At 43.4% G+C, this 18,868-nt stretch overlaps 3 non-coding genes and 1 pseudogene across 3 annotated transcripts in view; 3 read left to right on the top strand and 1 right to left on the bottom strand.

Moving 5' to 3' along the window:
- Nucleotides 1-10,716: 10,716 nt before the first annotated feature.
- trnar-ccu (transfer RNA arginine (anticodon CCU)) lies at nucleotides 10,717-10,798 on the bottom strand. Its single transcript has one exon. It is a non-coding gene; the product is annotated as a tRNA-Arg (tRNA).
- A 1,288-nt stretch (nucleotides 10,799-12,086) lies between these two features.
- Nucleotides 12,087-12,203, top strand: LOC138236509 (U5 spliceosomal RNA). Its single transcript, XR_011188682.1, has one exon. It is a non-coding gene; the product is annotated as a U5 spliceosomal RNA (small nuclear RNA).
- Nucleotides 12,204-12,433: 230 nt separating this feature from the next.
- On the top strand, nucleotides 12,434-12,513 carry LOC138236497 (U4 spliceosomal RNA; annotated as a pseudogene).
- Nucleotides 12,514-18,838: 6,325 nt separating this feature from the next.
- trnas-aga (transfer RNA serine (anticodon AGA)) overlaps nucleotides 18,839-18,868 on the top strand; it is an 82-nt gene continuing 52 nt past the window's right edge. Inside the window, exon 1 of the tRNA in view lies at nucleotides 18,839-18,868. This exon is cut by the window's right edge and continues 52 nt beyond it. This is a non-coding gene — a tRNA (tRNA-Ser).

The following is an 18,868-nucleotide window of genomic DNA, read 5'->3' as shown; positions in this document are numbered from 1 at the left end:
GACGTGCAACAAATGTAGCCACAGAAATTGCATCACGCTTTCATGTATGCTATTGCAGACACCAACGTTGCCTAGATAGAAAACCGAAATAGCCGTGGGTTTGCTTGCTGGTCTGAAGGATCTCTCTTCGAATATCTATCATTTGTCAATGGAAGTAAAAGGCGCTGCAATCTCATACGTTCAGAATCAAACTTGCAGCTGTTGTTCGACTTTATTTCTTGACTAATTACAACTGAGTGTTGCATGAGCAGTTACGTAAACTTGTCTGGTATATTTGAACACAGATGCCGTTCTTCAATTAAAACTAACAGTACATTGTCAGGGACATTCAGTTCTATAAAAACAACCCAGTGGGCATTGATTCGTTGAATATACGTATATTTATGGCGAAATTACATCTATACGTATATATACGTCGCCTAGACGTATAATCAACGTCGAATTGCAACCGTAAAATCGACGACATGAATAAACGCATATATAACACATCTAACACAGTGCCTGAGGCTTTTTACTGTAAATTACGAAGTAAATTATTTTGGCAGTAATTAATTTACACGTGTATAATACATATAGTAAATATAATAAATTAATTACTGCCAAAATAATTTACTTCGTGCACTGTGCAGAGTGCCGTATACTCCTAGTTGCGGCACACACGATACATACAGTAAAAAGCCTCAGGCACTGTGTTAGATGTGTTTTCGACGTTATATATGCGTTTATTCATGTTGTCGATTTTACGGTTGCAATTCGACGTTGATTATACGTCGAGGCGATGTATATATACGTATAGACTTAATTTCGCCGTAAATATACGTATATTCGACGAATCAATGCCCACAGCTTGGCATACAAGGGTTTTGCTGAGGGGGTCTTGCCACCTGCCTGAAAAAAAACAGTAAAATGTTTGAGTGCCTATAGAGTTTCTATTTTTATTTTCTTGACAAAAGTTGATACCATTTCCTGGACACCCCGTCCCCCATCAGTGCGCGGTGCCCGGGGAAAAATCTGTAGGGGGGCGTCTGAAATTCTGAGGGGGGAGTGATATTTCGGTTGAAACGGAGCTGTACGGTGCAGCTACCCAAATGAAATCTCGCAGCTATGCCATTGATTAGTGCTTCATGATAGAAGATAACGACTAGCAATCTGGTATTTGCGATGAAGTTCAGTTTCACATTTTTCGTCACTCTCACGGTTTGTATTGCCTGGAGCGAAAAGTACCATAAGCGTTCATTTTTGCAGCTACATGGACGTTCTGAATCGTTAAGAAAAAAATGTTGTAAAACCAACAGAAAGCACAGACTGCTATAACTAGTCCTAGTTATATAACGATTTTAAGTATAATGATAAACTACTGCAAGGAATCGGTCCACCTGAGCAAACAGGATCGTAATGTTGACACTCAATAACGACACTGATATGTGAAGTTCCTGGACGGATAGCCCTCCTGCCCATCAAACAGACTGAGTGACTGTTCGTGTCATTTAGTGTTTTCTGACCATTGACAAAGTACAACTATTTTTTTAGGGCGCAAATTAAGTTAGGTAAATCTTTTTGCCCAAAACTGAAGGGGCGACATTCCCCCCTCCCCCCGTGATGCCAGGCCTGTCCCCATCCTATTCCATAATGTCATTATATATAATACCATACAACAGTGACCGATCCTTACTAACTGCATGCGTTAAAATTGCACATCAGCTCATAGCAGGGGGCACATAGCCGCGATGTATTATCAATGTTAAATTTCAACCATAATATCGACAACATTAATAAACGCATACGTTGAGAAAATATCGAACCCAGCATATTTTCCGGTTATATACCACAATGCATTGCTAGTATTCGTTGGTCACCATTTTGGACACGTTTTTCAAACGTAGAAGTATATCTGCAAATATCTCAGCAATCCTCTTTTGACGAGTAAGTATGAACAATAATAATACTATCTGAATACATACAGATCTTTCTTAATATTATTTTGATTAAAATAGTACGTGAATAAGCAAAAAAATGGCACATAAAATAGTGTGAATGGGGAAGATGACACAAAATCGTTTTGCCGTTTCTCTTATTCTTATTCTATGTTGTACTTTCAAACTTTGGGTACTCTTATTTAGGACAGACTTTATTGCTCAACTGCTATGATGCAAGCCAAATTTTATACATTTATTTCAGCTTTGAGCTTAGTAAACCGTTCATTTTTTAGATTATACTAAAGAAGATATTAATCATCATTTATTTGGGAAGTAATATTATATATTTTTCTCCTAGCTGCGGTGCTGAAGTCCCACCCTACATCAACAGAAAAAGAAATAAAGGAGCACGCAATGTGTTACTTGAAGAATGCATATGCAAGGCAGGGGGCCAGGAGATCTGGACTCTGAAAATAATAGGTTTTTGGTTCTAACTGTTAGGACAATTAGACAGGGTTTGCAAATAGTGGACAAAAATCGTCTTAACTTCCATTGTAATATTTTTTTTCTTGGAAATATAGAAGTTGTACATTTTAAAATGTATATTTGAATCAAAATGTGGTTTTGAGTTAGTGTGTTAATGTAATTAGTTTTGTGTTTGTCATTACTATACTGTATATTGCCATGTTACCAGAATTTGTAGCTGAAGTTTAAGACTAGTTGTGTTTTTTATGATTATTGCCCATATGTTGATTGTTGATTGATTGTATACAATGTATAATTTGAAATACGTATGTTTCAGGTGTGAATGTGTATTTTCAGAATAAATTTCTAAACCTAATCATTGGCTTGATTTACTTGTTTCTACACCTATAAAATCTATCTTTGATGTATAATAGACCTCTAATGTTATCCGTATAATAGACCTCTAACCATATACGTATAATAGACGTCTAAAGTTATCCGTATAATAGACCTCTAACCATATACGTATAATAGACGTCTAAAGTTATCCGTATAATAGACCTCTAACCATATACGTATAATAGACGTCTAAAGTTATACGTATAATAGACCTCTAACCATATACGTATAATAGTCCTCTAAAGTTATCCGTATAATAGACCTCTAAAGTTATCCGGAACTCCAACCATATATGTATTATAGTCCTCTAAATTTATCCGTATAATAGAACTCCAACCATTTATGTATAATGAACGTCTAAACATAGACGTATAATTGACGTATAACTTTAGACGTATATTAGAATTTCATTCTAGACGAATTGTAGACCACATTTAGACGTCTAAGGTATACGTTTAATAGACGTATATTATACGTCTTTTGCCCACTGGGAAGAGACAGACAAGAGAATATTTCTACCTTTCATGTGGACTACGTGTTGACTTACTGATCGGAATAATTGAAAAGTTCGGGTCATATCCGATGCAGTGCGTGCTAATTAGAACAACAGCAACGCTGAGCTCTCAGCACCGTACTGAGCCCAGGTGTTTTTCTAAAGCTGTCAGGTGCAGTTCATTTACAGTACGCCCCGTGTCTCAACGGTAGGACGGAGTCAAATACTGCCTCGACAGGCAACAGCATTATAATAAACCGCAGGACTTGAGGGCTGTTGTCTTTGAATGTTCCAAGGCATTCGTAAGAGCGTAGGTCAAGGGCCATTCGTGCATCTCCTGTAACTCGAGTAAAAATGCTATTCAAAGTGCAGTGACTGAAATCGTCGTCCACATGTCTCCGTTGTTGATTTCTTTCTGTCTAAGAAAGTTCTATTTTCATGTCCGAACGGGGAGACTTTATCATTCCAACTTGAAGCCACCCTTAAGTACTCTGAGGTGTGTGTCTGCTTACACGTATGGCGTAAAAGGTTTCTTAAACGGAGAGCGAACTTGAAAAAAGTTGCCGCCGCCGCCGCCTCGCACTCCCTGTTCGATTGTACCAAGAAGCCAACAGCTGGCGTATTCACTTTAATCGTGGCCGAGTGGTTAAGGCAACAAACTTGAAATCTGTTTGGGTCTCCCTGCGCAGGCTCAAATCCTGCCGACTACGGTGTCCTTTGCATTTGCTCTCGTGCGTGCATGAAAAAGGACCAGCGCTGTTTTGTTTTCGCTGGGACCTTTAACACTCTAAATCGCCTAGACCCACTGCCTTGGAAATCGATTCTTCAGCACCCACGAGTGACGCTTTGCAGCTGGACGCAGATAACGATGCTTTTCTGCAACGAGCTTTCCAGCTGAATTTTCTCGGCAGCTCCATACTGAACCTGTTCTCCATTGCAACATAGCGGAGGCTCGTCACGTCTATAGCAAGGCTGTGTAGGACCGCATACGCCACAGTGACTTGTACACAGACCACATGAAAGGCAAGCAAAATACACGTTTAAAATTCCAAAGACTCACAAGGTCAGAGGAACAGCGATGACCTGAACAGATCTGTTACAGAAGTCTAGGTTGACCTTTTTAGAGCTGTAATTGCATTTTTGTTTAATAGAAGATCAAATCTACTCGCATGTACCAGCACCTTACAGTTTATTGATGTTAATTCTATTTAAGTAATAAGATTGCTAACGATGTTGGACTTTAGCCGGTGTTTTTTAGAACAAATTGCTTACTCTTCTGTAAGGAATACGCAGTACGTGCCTTTGTCAGTCATTGCTCACCATACCTGTAACTTTCTTATCTAACTCACTTCCTCAAATGGTGAAGGTCCACAAACCTAAATGAAAAAAACCCTTGTTGTAGATGAGGTGCACAAAAAAGCAGCCCCTGATAGTGTATAACACATTTATACTATTGCAGAGACACATGTAACATATATATATATACTGTATATATATATGAAACAGAAATAGAAACAGAAACAGGAATCGCTTACTCACCTGGAGAATCTCTGTAGGAATATCTAGCATTTGTCAATGGAAATAAAAGCTGCTTTAATACAGTGCATGTTCAAACTCAAACACTCAGCTGCTGTTCTTGTTTGTTTTGGGACAAATTGCAACTGAGCATCGCATGAGCCGTTACGTACCCTTATCTGTTAGGGAATTTCAAGGGAGGAGTTAGGTCAGAATGGGTAGGCTGCAAAACAACAAGTAAAGATTTATTCCAAGATGAAACGTTGTGGCGATTTTCTTATCTTTTCAGCATGGACTAAACTTTTATGTGTTCCTTATATGCTATATATGTATATATTAGCACCAATGTCGTTCTTAAAAACGAACATGAAATTGTCAGGGACATTCAGCTATATACAAAGACGAGACAGACAAAGTAATAATTGTGTATTAACGTGGCCTACATATTGACGCAATGATCGAACTAACTGACATGTTCTGATTCAGATCCCCTGCAGTTCATGCCAATTAGAACAATAGCAATGCTGAGTCCTCCCCACCCTACTGAGCACAAATTCAGCTGCTCTCCAGTTCTGTTCTGCATGTTTTTTCATTGCAATTGAGCTCGGAGCTGGAGATGATCTCCATACAGTTCTGTGTTAACTAGCCCGCACTTGCGCGCTAATTTACGGGTTGTGGCAAATGCTTTTCTATAGTTCATATACATGACGGCAATCTGTTACTAAGGAACCTGAGAGGTTTAAAAGCCTCACGAGCCAGGCAGGACTCAGACCTACAATCTTCTGATCCAAAGTCAGGCGCGTTATCCATTACGCCACTGGCCCATAGAACATGCGCTTGCACTCCACCACAGAGAGCTCTACACTGCTACTAGTAGTACACTTCCCCATCTAAATTTTCACAGCAAGAAACTTGTGTTTCCTACTATTTTTATCAGGTTTAAAATATCATCTCCTTAAAACAGAAAAAGTGTTGTGTCGTGCTGAAATTCCGATTGATTTTGAATTCAAAGAAAAAAGGTTTTCTTCCAAAACACCATGAAATTGTCACATCTTGCAGACAATAGGTGTATTCCATGTTGAAAAGAGAAGAAAGAAAACCATGGAGCCTTTTACAGGTGTGAGGCTTCTTCAGGTGTGAGAAGACCTCACAGTCGAAACGCTGTGTTTCCGTTCTTCTCTTTTCAGCATGCAATAAACCTATTACTTGTTCCTTTGCAGCCGAGGCATGCTGACGTAGCTACCCAGCTGAACATCTTGCAGACTCTACAGTACTTCTCTCCTGTAGAAGTAAAGCAGGGCTTGCTGGGTGAGCTTTTGCTCCGGTAAATTAGGTCACGTGTCATGTTAAATCACTTCTTCTAAACACAACATTTGCTGGAGCTAGCTTTCCCCATGAAAAGAGACATTTCCCTTACAGTACATGACATATCGTTTTTATTCTATCAATAAGTATAGAAATAAAACAAAAGAAAAAATGGTGTCGCCAAAGAATGCACAGCTCTGTCGCCTTGGGGAGGTGTCAAGGGCATTGAGCTCCTTGGACATGAGAAGTGCCAGATAAATGCCATTTCTCATCATTTCTCTTGGCGTCAGTTCTGCTATTAAATGGGACGGAGGAAACGGGCTCAGAGAGCAGGTTAAGTGCACACCGAACGCAGATGTGTCCAAGTGTCTGTAAAAGCGCGGTGCTCTGCTGGCGCTGTTCCCTAGTGGCTTAAAGTGCCTGCCTAGTAAGCAGGCGATCCTGGGTCTGAATACCAGCGGTGCCTCTCTCCGTGTCTTGTTGTGCCGCATGTCTCATTTCAGACAAACATGTACAGCTTGGTTCAGTTTAATGCAAGAATACATTTCCTTTCTGGAATAACTTGTTTTTGAAGAAATCCATACAGCTTGTGAAAGATGAAATCCATTCCTTGGTTGTCAGTGGAAAAAGATTGCCGGCTGCAAGAAGCGCAAGTGATTGTTTTCTTTGACCATAAACCTGCAAATGTAGGGCGCACAAAAGACTGTCAGACTCTGTGGTGCTGAAAAGTTGGTGGTTCAAGCCCCTCCAGTATGCGTGTCTCAGTTTTTCCAATGTAAACATCATCACCATTGCTAAAGAAGATGGCGCAGAAGGCTCCACAGCCGAAACGTTGTGCTTCTTTTCTTCTCTTTTCAGCATGGAGTAAACCTTTGCTTTATCCTTTGCAGCCTAAGCATGCTGACGCAGCTACCTTTCTCTTAACGCGCCTCAATCATTATTAACCAAAACGATCAGCAGAATAAGTCGCCTTTGTGGTGATGTCACTCCTCTGCTTCACAAATGTCCTTAGTGACGGGCCATTTCTTTCTGCCATTTTTCCGGAGCGGTTATTGATTACTCCATCATTTCCCTCTTACTTCCCATCACTAGATTGAAAAAAAAAACAGAAACAGGCTGACAGGACGACAATCAAATTGCAAAAACTCATCAAAGCACTCGATAGAGTATTTGAATCCACAAGTAGCTACGAGCAACTTTGTCCTGGCTTGCATGAAAGTCGGAAAATGTCAAAAAGAAAAAGATGGTGGCTTTTTCATATTCGTTCTTTTATTTTTAGTTCGTTGCTTCTTCTGTCCATTGTCCTCCTGCCTGGCTCTTGACCTGTTTGAACGCACACAGTAGACTTTCATGCAGGGGATTTGTCCTGAGCCTCTGTGAAAGACCCACCCACCCCCATAAATAACTGCTCTAGAAACACATGAATGCAAAACTAAACCACAGCTTAAAGAGGAGCTTGTCATGACCGCCAGGCAGTTAAGACCAACTCTTAAGTGATCTAATCAGCACCAGCAGTGGGTGATTATTAACAAACGCCGCCGCACGAGTTAACCCACCTGCACACACTCCACCGTGCGGTACACAGTGCTATTTTTACCATCTTTACCTGCTTCCCGCTGGTATTGAGTCTACTCCTTGAGAGCTCTACCTGGCGTTTTTTCCATTACCTCGTTTATTCTGGATATTGGACTCCCCTTCTGCCTTTTCGACTTTAGACCTCGCCTCTCACCTCGGACTGTTTGCCACCAGTGTTCTCCCTGGATTACGACTTACCTTACGCCTCTTGAGCACGAAACAAAGCAAAGCAGAGCAAAACAAAACGAACAAACGAAAACCCTCACGTCCCGCACTTGCATATAACGCCGTTACGTGCCCAAGCGGTATTGTACGTCATCCTAGCACTGCACCCCGGGGCGTATGGTATATGGGAACGAGCACATGCCACGAATTGTCTCGAATCACTCCCTACAGCTGTAAGGCACCTTGAAGCGTGCGCCCCCAACATACTTCTTTGCGCATCTGTGAAAGGTAAACTCTTGAGCAAACTCTGAACCAGCTCTAAGGAAACTAATCCGATTAGACGTTACTTTGACTCATCCTTTAAGGGACCCTTGTTAATTGGAGAATCCAATGATTTCGAATGAATTCTGTATGCGTTAAAAGACAGCTATACACAGAAAACATGCAGGACACTTCTCATGATGTTTCCCGAGCCGAAACACAGTGCATTTTTCCAAGCCATCTGACAAAGCCCGCCCACTGAAAACTGCAGCAGATCGTGTAAAGACGTTCAACTTTGTAACTACTGCACGCACGCACAGGAAGCAGAATAAATTCCTCTTTTCAAACTGTCAAAGGTTTGCTTTGCGAACACTGCAGGACATCGCACAATCTCTTTTGAACGGGGACAAACGATTTCTTATGGGGCGCAGTAAGTACAGACGTTTAAAAAGCTCCACTCATGCCGACGATGCAGCATGAAGAAGCGCAACCTAACGTTTGCATTCCTAGCAAATTCCTTTTATTTTTTTATAAATAAAGACAGTCTTGTTTAACAAACAACACACACAACATTTTACATTGTCAATTCAGTTCAAATCAATGTATTTCTATATAGCGCCTTTCACAACAAGGGCTTCCCAAGGCACTTAACAATGCAAGTTGTTAAGAGCCTTGTGTCTAATATGCCGCCTAGGTTACGTGCTGTCTCTTTGAGGCAAATGTTTAAATCCTCTGAGTTAAGTGCCCTAGTTATAGTAGTCCTATCAGTATTGTTGCCTCCGATCAACAGATCCTCATTTTTCTCAGAGTTGAGTAACAAAAAGTTTTCACACATCCAAGTATTTCCTTCCTTAATGCATTTAACTAAACTGATAATAGAAGAGTTGTCGTTTGGTGTAAACAAAATGTTTATTTGAGTGTCATCAGCATATGAATGAAAGTTCATATTATTTTTTCATATTATCCTACCTAGCAGCAGCATGTAGAGAGAGAGAGCAATATTGGTCCCAGCACTGATCTTCTGGTACCCCAAATTGAACTGGTGACATTGATGAAGCAGTACAATTATTAGATATTTGAACATAATGAAAACGATGAGTAAAATGTGAAGTAAACCACTGAAGGACGGTTCCAGATAAGCCAACCTCAAACTCAAGCCTGTGTAACAAAACAGAGAGGTCAACCGTGTCAAAGGCAGCTCTAAGATCTAGAAGCACAAGCACTGTTGCATTCCCCGCATCAGTAGCTAAGAGAATATCATTTACGACTCTTGTTAATGCAGTTTCAGAAACCAGAATGAAATTTCTCAAGCATATTATTTGAATCCAGATACGATTGACGTTGGGCAACAACTATTCTCCCAAGACTTTTAGATTGAAATGGGACCTTTGAGACAGGCCTGTAGTTGTTAAGAACATGTGGATCCAAATTTGACTTCTTAAGGAGCGGTCTAACAACCGCTACCTTAAATTGATCAGGTACAACGCCTGACGCAAGCGATGCATTCATCATACTAATTATAGGTCCTGCCAGTCCTTCGAGGGAATCTTTGACTAGCTGAGTGGGGATGGGATCTAGCGAACAGGTGGTTGACTTTGTCTTACGTCTGTGTTCATGAGTCCACCATAAGAAGAAATCTGAACAGGAGTGGTGATCATGCGAGGTCACCATGGAGGAAACCACTGCTCTCCCCCCCAAAAAAACCACCACTGCCCCTCTCAAGTTCGTTAAAGACCACATGGATGTTCCACAGCAACTCCTGGAACAATGTTCTGTGGACAGATGTGACAAAAGTTGAACTTGTTGGTAAATGTGCACAGCGTTATGTTTGGAGATAACAAAACACTGCATACCAACTCCAAAACCTCATCCCACCTGGGAAGCATAGCGGAGGCTGTACGGCTTGCAATCATCGAGGGACCGATGAATTCCAAGATGTATCAGGAAATTCTACAGCAGAATGTCAGGGTGTCTGCCTGTGATCTAAAACTCTAAAGACGCTGGGTCATGCAGCATGACAAAAACAAAGGAGTACATCAACAACAGAGTGGCTGAAACAGAAGAAATTCCGTATTTTGGGATGGCCAAGTAAGAGTCCTGACCCCAATCCCATTGAAGTGCTGTGGCGTGATCTGAAGCAGGCCGTTCAGTGCAAGACATCCCAAAAATATACATGAACTGAAACAGTTTTTCATAGAGGAATAGGCCAAAATACCTCCTAACCGCTGCTCAGGTCTGACCAGCCGCTACAGAAAGTGGGGGTTGAGGTTTTTGTCATAAAGGAGGTTCCACTAGCTCCTTAATATAAGGGTTCACGTACTTTTTCCATCAATGACCTTGATTGTTTAAACCATTTGGTCAATAAAGAAACAGCAATGTCAAATGTTGGGCGTGTGTTGTTTGTTAAATCAGACTCTCTTTATTAATTATTATGACTTAGATAAAGATAAGATCACATGTTAGGAGCCATTCATGCAGAAATCCACATCATTCCAAAGGGCTGTTTACAAAAGTTTTTCTCCCAACTGTATGTGAGAGAAAAGCAGAGACGCTCACTGAGTAAGGTGGGGTTGCAGCTTCACAAATCACAAGGACATTTGTACACTCAAAAAGGGACAGGAGCACCCCAGATGGGACTCGAACCCACAATCCCTGGCTTAGGAGGCCAGTGCCTTATCCATTAGGCCACTGCGCCACACTGGGTTGGGTCGATCACGCTGATGAAGAGCCAGTTTTTTTTTTCCTTTGCTTTTTCAAAGGGATCCCCAAAATTAGGAAAGTTAGGCAGCAGAAGGTTTACTGTGACCTGAGAAGGACCGGCATCCAATCACGGTGGTACACACACACACGCTCTCACTCATCTGAGCTACACGGCTACCAAGATGATCTCAGGTGCGCCGAGCTGGTACGGAACATATTGAACTGATTGACGGCGAATTGTCTCTCAGACAGGCTTTTCACCTCTGAGCTCCCTGACTGACAGTAATCAGCTAGGTAGTGAAACAGTCAGCTGCTTCTAAGCCTTAAACAGCTGCATCTCGGCGCTTCCACAGAGAGATGATTTGAAAGCCAAACATCGCCCATTGGGAACACCTTACTATCACTAGTTTAAGAGACTCTTAAGGTCTTGCAGAGGTGCCTGTCTAATAGCATGCGCTTTGCAAGCTATAGGTGTTTAGGCTGAGGCAGAATGCCTGTTAACAAAATATTTTTCTAAAGGGGCCTCGCACTCTTTTCCAAGCAATGGTCACCATCCCCACCGAGTGTCACAATGTAGTCATGTCCTAGGACATCACCTGTTAGTCTCCATTTGTCTGCCACCAACACTTTAGGTTACGGGGTCACAACCGCACCCCGGAGACCAGAGGAGCCGTTGGCGTTCTGGCGGCGCAGATTGGGCTGAAGGTGGGGCACTTGAATCTCGCTGTTGGAGGCCGTCTGAAACTGACCCAAGCCTTTCCCTTGAATTAAATGTAAATAAGAAATGAACCCCAGATGCACATGGAATCAATCACGTGTTTCCTTTGAGCCGTTTCAGAGACTGCTCCAGAGTTTACCTTGCACAGATGCGCAAACATTAATGATGGGGGTGCACGCTTCCAGGCGTCTTACTACTGTAGGGAGTGATTGAGACAATTCGTAGCTTGTGCTCATTTCCCTCTATTCCCCGTGTTACAGTGGTAGGATGACGTAAATTCCTGCTTCGACACGTAACGGGATTATAATCAAGTGGAGGAGCTGAGGGCTTTAGTTTTGTTTCGTTTTCCATGGCGTTCGTAAGCGCGCAAAACAAAACAAGAAAACAATCCAACTACTCCAACTACAGGCTGATCAAGGTATCTCCCCTGCCAGGTAAGCCGAGAGCCGCAGGCGATGAGCCCGGAGCTGAACGGGCCCCACTGGCTCGTTTGTAAGGCCAGGTGCATTGCCAACCACGACCGGCAGGGCAGAGGCCTTGAAGGCGGCCTGGGCTCCTGCAGCTGTCCAGCCACGCACTCTGGTTTCTCTTCATCTCGTACAAATCTTTTGCCTTTTACTAAAGATTTCCAAGTAGAGAAGCATGAATGAGTTCCATACAATTTTTGTGCTTTCCTGCCTTCGGGTGGGGCGCAGCTGGGCTGGTCAAAGAGAGAAAACAAAACCGCTCACAATCGCTCTTATTACGGCGACTGTGGCCGTCTGCTCTGCGAGTCCTCGGTCTCCGCCTGTCTGATTGGCGCTCTTTCCTCTGGGAGGCGGGAAGTGTCCGGCCGCAAATATGAAGCGTTACAGCAACGACATGCCATGAGACGATTGATAACGATTTCCATAGGATCCCCGCGGTTGCCTGGCAACCGTCAGCTTTGTGCAGTGGCAGTATCGTAGCCTGTGAGGTTTAGCCGAGGCACGATTATTGCTAGTTGAAAACTTTTCTCGTCAGAGCGTGACATAGTCTTGCAGGCATCGTGCTGTCTAACTGCAATACTATACCGCTGGAGGAAACAGCCCGGGTTCAATGAGCCTTGGAATGTGACTAGGAAAGTGAAGCCTTTTGAAAGAGGTAATGTCGACGCTTTTTTAACAGAGCACCAAAAAAACGTCTTTTTTGAAGAACTGGGCAGTGAGCATTGTTGGTTCAGTGGTAGAATTCTCGCTTCCCATGCGGGAAGCTCTGGTTCGATTCCCAGCCAAAGCAGTGGCTTTTGCAGCGAGTGGCTCCATCACTTGCATCCCCTTGCAACTCGCAACTGAAAACCCACTGAAGCAAAACAGGTGTTAGCCAGGTCAGTACCCGGATGAGGGTGAGCTACAGGGAAAAACAAAGTTTCCAGCTGGAAGCGGTGTTAATGGTGCCGGTGGGGGGGCGCTCACCCTGAGGTCTGTGCGGGTCCCAATCCCCCAGCATAGTGACGGAGACGCTGTGTTGTAAAAGGGCGCTGTCTCTTGGATGAGATGTAAAACCGAGGTCACAGCGCTCTGTGGTCATTAAAAATGACCACCAAAACCTTTGACAAAAGCTCTTGGTAATTGATGGTCTTCAATAATGCTTCTCCTTTAGGTACATTTTAAATCAGCTGAAAAATGCTGTGAAATGGGGGGTCACTTCACGCCAGTGTAGGATTTGGGTTACAAGAACTATAAAACTGCACGAGAAAGCCCGTACACTGAATTACACGGCTTTCAATTCAAAGGAGGGCAAAAGAAATTCCCTGAGTTCGATTTTTTGCAGCACAGAGAGGATTGCTGTCGTGAGGCTGGTTAGCTCAGTTGGTTAGAGCTAATAACACCAAGGTTGTGGGTTCGAGTCCTGTACGGGCCAGGTCCTTTTCTCCTCTCTTACAAAAGCTGTTAGGTTCCTTTCCGTGGTGAGATGGGTTGTCATGCAATGCTGCTACATAGTGCCGACAGACAATTAAATGACAAAAATGAAGAGAGTTAAAGCAGCTGGAAAGGTTTTCTTACAACTTTTGAGCTGACACAGTTTTGGAAAATGTTTTCTTCACGCTGCACTGTACCACATAGGCAGCCAAGAGTCTCCAAAACAAAACAGAATTGACAGTCATATAATGTCCATTAACCCCGGTTTTAAACACAGCATCATGTCTGCCATCATAAGAATATGAGTCCAATATTTTAGAATATAGTCAGAATGTCTTCTAACCTTACCTGTGGTGTCTTTAATCCCTATTGCTCAATGCATGGTGTACGTACTGCATACATGTGTCTTGAGAATGAGGAATGGGCCCCTAAGACATTTACCTGTTTCACAAATGATCGGATTTTACTAGAGATTCTGTTTGGGATTCAGATGTGCATTCGGACAGCAATTCCTTTCAAGAAATGATACGTTCTGGATGAGGTCAAAGGTGCTGGAACACTGTATTTAGGATGTGTTTGCAGTGATGTGTTTGTGTCTCCTGCTTCAACGCAGTGATATATAGATGTGCTCCTGTAATTTATTGGTACATGAACAGGGCAGTAAGTAGTCTGAGGATTTATTTCCAGAAGGCATAGAGCAGTGAAACAGTGAAGTAGTGCAGCACACTGGATCATTATATTATTAGAATCTATTCTACCTAAATTATTACATTATACACAACTTGAGCTCTCAGCACCGTACTGAGCCCAGGTGTTTTTCTAAAGCTGTCAGGTGCAGTTCATTTACATGAAGGAAATCTCTTACTGGGTACGATTACAATGCAGTAAGTAGCACAGGCTACTTAGGGAGTAGGCTGATGTGTTTAAAAACAACCAGCGCCAGGCAGGAGTCAAACCTCCAAACTCCTAATCCATAGTCAGACACATTATCCATTGCACCACTGGCCCTGGTGTGACACTGCAGGACTGTAACCCAGTGAGCTTAGCACTGCAACTAGTAAAATATTACCCCCGGTCCATTCTTTTCCAAAAGTGAGAAACACCTGTTTTCTACATTTTGTCTGTTTTAAAACCATATCTCTTTAAACCAAACCAAGAGTTTGTCTTTTGCACTGATATTCTGATTCATTTCGATTTCAAAGAAAAAAAAAACATTACCTTCCAAAGCATCATAAAATTGTCCCTTCCTCCAGACTCTACTTCTCTCTTGTAGTAGTACAGCAGACCTTTCCAGGTGAGCAGATCACAGAGTCCGAAATGAGCTTCCTCCATCAAGCAAAGTACCTGAACATGACTCTGTCATCATAAAAGCGCCCCTGTAATAAAGAAATTAAATCCGAAATCAAGAGGGCAGTTGCCTACTGAAGTTCAAGAAGTCATAAATTTTAACCTAGCAACACATTAAAGGCTGCATCTATACAAGTACGATTCTAGAAATGCTCACCAGATTACGTTTTAAGAAAGAACTGCGCCTCAGGTTCCGCCGAGATCTTAACTCGGATGGCAGGATTCAGAGTCTGGAGTGTGGAATGATGGCGCATGGAGGGTCCACATACTGTGGATCCCTCAGTGATCTTCCGCGTGTTCAAACCGCCAGCGTGTGACTCCCCTGTCCCCCTGACCTCATTGCTCTGCTCTCGCCTCTCTGCAGCTGAGCCCGACTCATGGTAAAGTGGAAAAAAATATGCCCTCAACGTGAGATTTACTCTGGAGTGAGGATAGTTGTTACCTTCTTATCGTTAAAACGGATGTATGTGATGTGGCGACTAGTTTCTTCTCCATTAGCAGGCTTAAGGTTAAAGAAAAAAACATTGCTGACTTCTTTTTTTTTTGCCAGCCGTGAGCGCTGATTAGCGAGGTTTGTATTTCATGTTTTGCAAGTTGCATCCATTTTAAGAAAAACAAGTCGTTCAAGACAGGAAATGAATACTTGCATTTAATTAAGTCTAGACGTATGCGGTTGTCCATAATGACCAGTTCTGTTCGAGAACACAGAACAAAAAAAGGCACCGCTGGGATTCAGACCCAGGATTTTCTGTTTACTAGACAGGCGCTTTAACCAACTAAGCCACGGCACCCCAGGAGTGCTGTCCTTTTGCAGCCACTTGGACACACCACTCAGACACATCTGCATTCGGTGTGTGCTCCGCCTGCTCGCTGAGCAAGTTGCCACCTTTACATACAATAGCAACATCGACACCAAGAGAAAGGATGACAAATGGCTTTTATCTGGAACTTTTCATATCCAAGGAGCTCAATGTGCTTTCTGTGTACAACAGGGCCACTGAACTCCACACTGGCCACTGAACCACAGCAGTGGCTTGCTGGCTTGACATCTCCCAAGGAAAATGTTGAAATCGCATGTGGAACAGGAAAATGACCCTCGAGTATGAGGGAAAAAAAAGAAAAAGATCAACTGGAGTGCGCCAACCCATGTCAGGACAGCCCAGTTTCGTTGACGAGTTGGCCGAGTGGTTAAGGCGATGGACTGCTAATCCGTTGTGCTCCACACACATGGGGTTGAATCCCATCCTTGTCGCTCTCCATGTCTGACACGTGTGCCTGTGCGCCTTTGGCCCTCCTGTTGTTTGCTCCGGTACTAGAGCCGTACATTTCCTAGCGGTGGCTGAACATGGTATAGTAGGCTAATGTCAGTATCGAGCAGTGACAGTAACAGTATTTACGTGCCGCTGCTCCCAAGTGGCTCTGGTTTGAGACTGTGTTTTCACTTACTTGCAACGCAAACGGAGAAAGCGATTTTTGACAGTCTCTCGAGAGACTGCGCTAGGTGTTTAGGGATAGACTTTGTCAGTTCCCCCTGGGATGATGGCCTCTCAATTAGTTTGTGATTCCTCTAGACGTTTATACACTAGAAGCCTGCTTCATGGCTTAAATCCAAGCTAAGGAAACGAGTTAGAGGTCTGATGCAGAACTGCGAATTCAATGAACGGGAACACTACAGTACATTGCACTGTGTGTGTTAGGAAAGCTGCCCCCTTCTGTCCCTTGTCGACCGAACAGAGGACTGTAAAGGATACCGCCAAGAAACTTTAGGATGCTGGTTGGAATCCAGCTCCAAAGAAGCCCCTTTGGGTGTTATGTCATCAAAAAGTAAGAACAGCGAATCTCCCTTTAATCAAAAGCGCAACAGAACTGTTTTCCGTGGAGGAGGTTTCAGACCCGTAGACCTGTTTTATTCGTAGGGCAGGGCGCATTCCCAAACGCGAATCTCATGTTTTAGAAATGCTTTGGGCGGCGTGAAGTGAAAATAAGAAATGGGCTCCAGATGCACATGGAAGCAATCAAGTGTTTCATCCGAGCTGTTTCAAAGACTGCTCAAGAGCTTTCCTTTCACAGAGGCGCAACGATTAATGATGGGGGTGCACCCTTCAATGCGCCTTATGACTCTAGGGCGTGATTGAGACGTACGTAGCGTGTGCTCATTTCCCTCTATTCCCCGTGTTGCAGTGGTAGGATGACGTAAATTCCTGCTTCGACACGTAACGGCATTATAATGAAGTGTAGGAGCTGAGGGCTTTAGTTTTGTTTCGTTTTCCATGGCGTTCGTAAGCGCGCAAATCAAAGGCAATTCCTGCGTCTAACAGGAATGTAAATGCTTTGGAAAGTGCAGTGTGATGCAGCTTGTAAAATCCTTGTCCACATTTGTGGTTTGTTGATGTTTTTTCTGTCTGCCAAAGTTGCATTTTGACATCCGGACGGGGAGACTTTATCATTTGAACGTGAAGCCAGCCTTAAACCCTCTGAGGCGTGTCTGTCTGCCGGCATGTATCTTGCGAAAGGTATTTTGTTTTTAACGGAGAGCGACTTTAAAAAAGTTTCCGCAGCCACCTCGCACTCCGTGTTAGATTATAGGAGGAATGCGGTGGCGGTGAGCTCGCTGTAGTCGTGGCCGAGTAGTTAAGGCGATGGACTTGAAATCCTATGGGGACTCCCCGCTCAGGTTCGAATCCTGCCGACTACGGCGTCTGACACATGTCGCCTTGTGCCTGTGCGGCAAAGGCGAAGTGCTGCTTCTCCTTTCCTGGTACTATAAAAATGCTACATCGCTTGGTCCTGCTTCCATGGAAAGCAGTTCTTCAGGTAATTCTACTCTCTTACCAAAGCTGTTAGGTGCCTTTCCGTGATGAGATGGGTTGTCATGCAACGCTGCCACATAGTGCCGACAGAGAAGAGTGTTGCGGGAGAAGAGAAAAGTGTTTGACGTTTTAAGAGTGTCTTAGGTGGAGCCAAAATCAAGTGTCACAAATGCAAGTGGTTGGATTTCCAATGTTTAATATGGTAAAAATAAGCGGAAGTTATCTGCCGGTCCGGCACAGTCTGCCATGCTTTTGTCATATACTGTAAAGTGGTGTCGAACTGGGTGTCGAACTGGAGCCTCGCCATTTGCATATGTGAGGCTCCAGTTATACATCGAGTGTCACATTAAATGACAATAATGAAGAGAGTTAAAGCAGCTGGAGAGGTTTTCTTACAACTTTTGAGCTGACACAGTTTTGGAAAATGTTTCCTTCACGCTGGCTGCACTGAACAACACAGGCAGCCAAGAGTCTCCAAAACAAAACAGAATGGACAGATAGGAGAAAATTCCCACTCGTCCTGAAGTTCCCAAAATCCAGCACTGAGCGTAAACAAAGTGTCTAAGTAGCGTGGGAATGCTAACCCTAACCCTAGCTGGAGTTTGAGCAATCCAGCACTGAGCGTAAAAAGATGAGTCAAAGTAACGTCTAATCGGATTAGTTTCCTTAGAGCTGGTTCAGAGTTTGCTCAAGAGTTTACCTTTCACAGATGCGCAAAGAAGAATGTTGGGGTTGCACGCTTCAAGGCGCCTTACAGCTGTAGGGAGTGATTCGAGACGATTCGTGGCGTGTGCTCGTTCCCATATACCATACGCCCCGGGGTGCAGTGCTAGGATGACATACAATACCGCTTGGGCACGTAACGGCCTTATATGCAAGTGTGGGACGTGAGGGTTTTCGTTTGTTCGTTTTGTTTTGCTCTGCTTTGCTTTGTTTTGCTTTCCATCGCGTTGGTAAGAGCGTAAATAAAAAGGCGATTCCTGCGTCTACCACTAATGTAAGAGCTATTTCAAGTGCGACGTGGTGCGGCTTTTCAAATGCTTGTGGGCATTTCTCTGTTGTTGATTCTTTTTTTGTGTGTAACAAAGTGGCATTTTCATGTCCGGACGGGGAGACTTTATCATTCCGACATGAAGCCACCCTTAAGTCCTCTGAGGCGTGTCTGTCTGCAAGGCTTGTATTTTGGAAATGTTTTTTTGAAACGGAGAACGACTTTGAAATAGGCTTCCGCCGGCGCCTCGCGATCCAGGTAAGATTGTAGCAAGAACGCAGCGGCAGTGGGGCTTGCTGTAGTCGTGGCCGAGTGGTTAAGGCGATGG

Source organism: Lepisosteus oculatus, unplaced genomic scaffold (assembly GCF_040954835.1).
Source record: "Lepisosteus oculatus isolate fLepOcu1 unplaced genomic scaffold, fLepOcu1.hap2 HAP2_SCAFFOLD_90, whole genome shotgun sequence".
NCBI lineage: Eukaryota > Metazoa > Chordata > Actinopteri > Semionotiformes > Lepisosteidae > Lepisosteus > Lepisosteus oculatus.
Note: the sequence above shows the minus strand (reverse complement) of the source record. Positions and strands in the feature narration are given on the sequence as shown.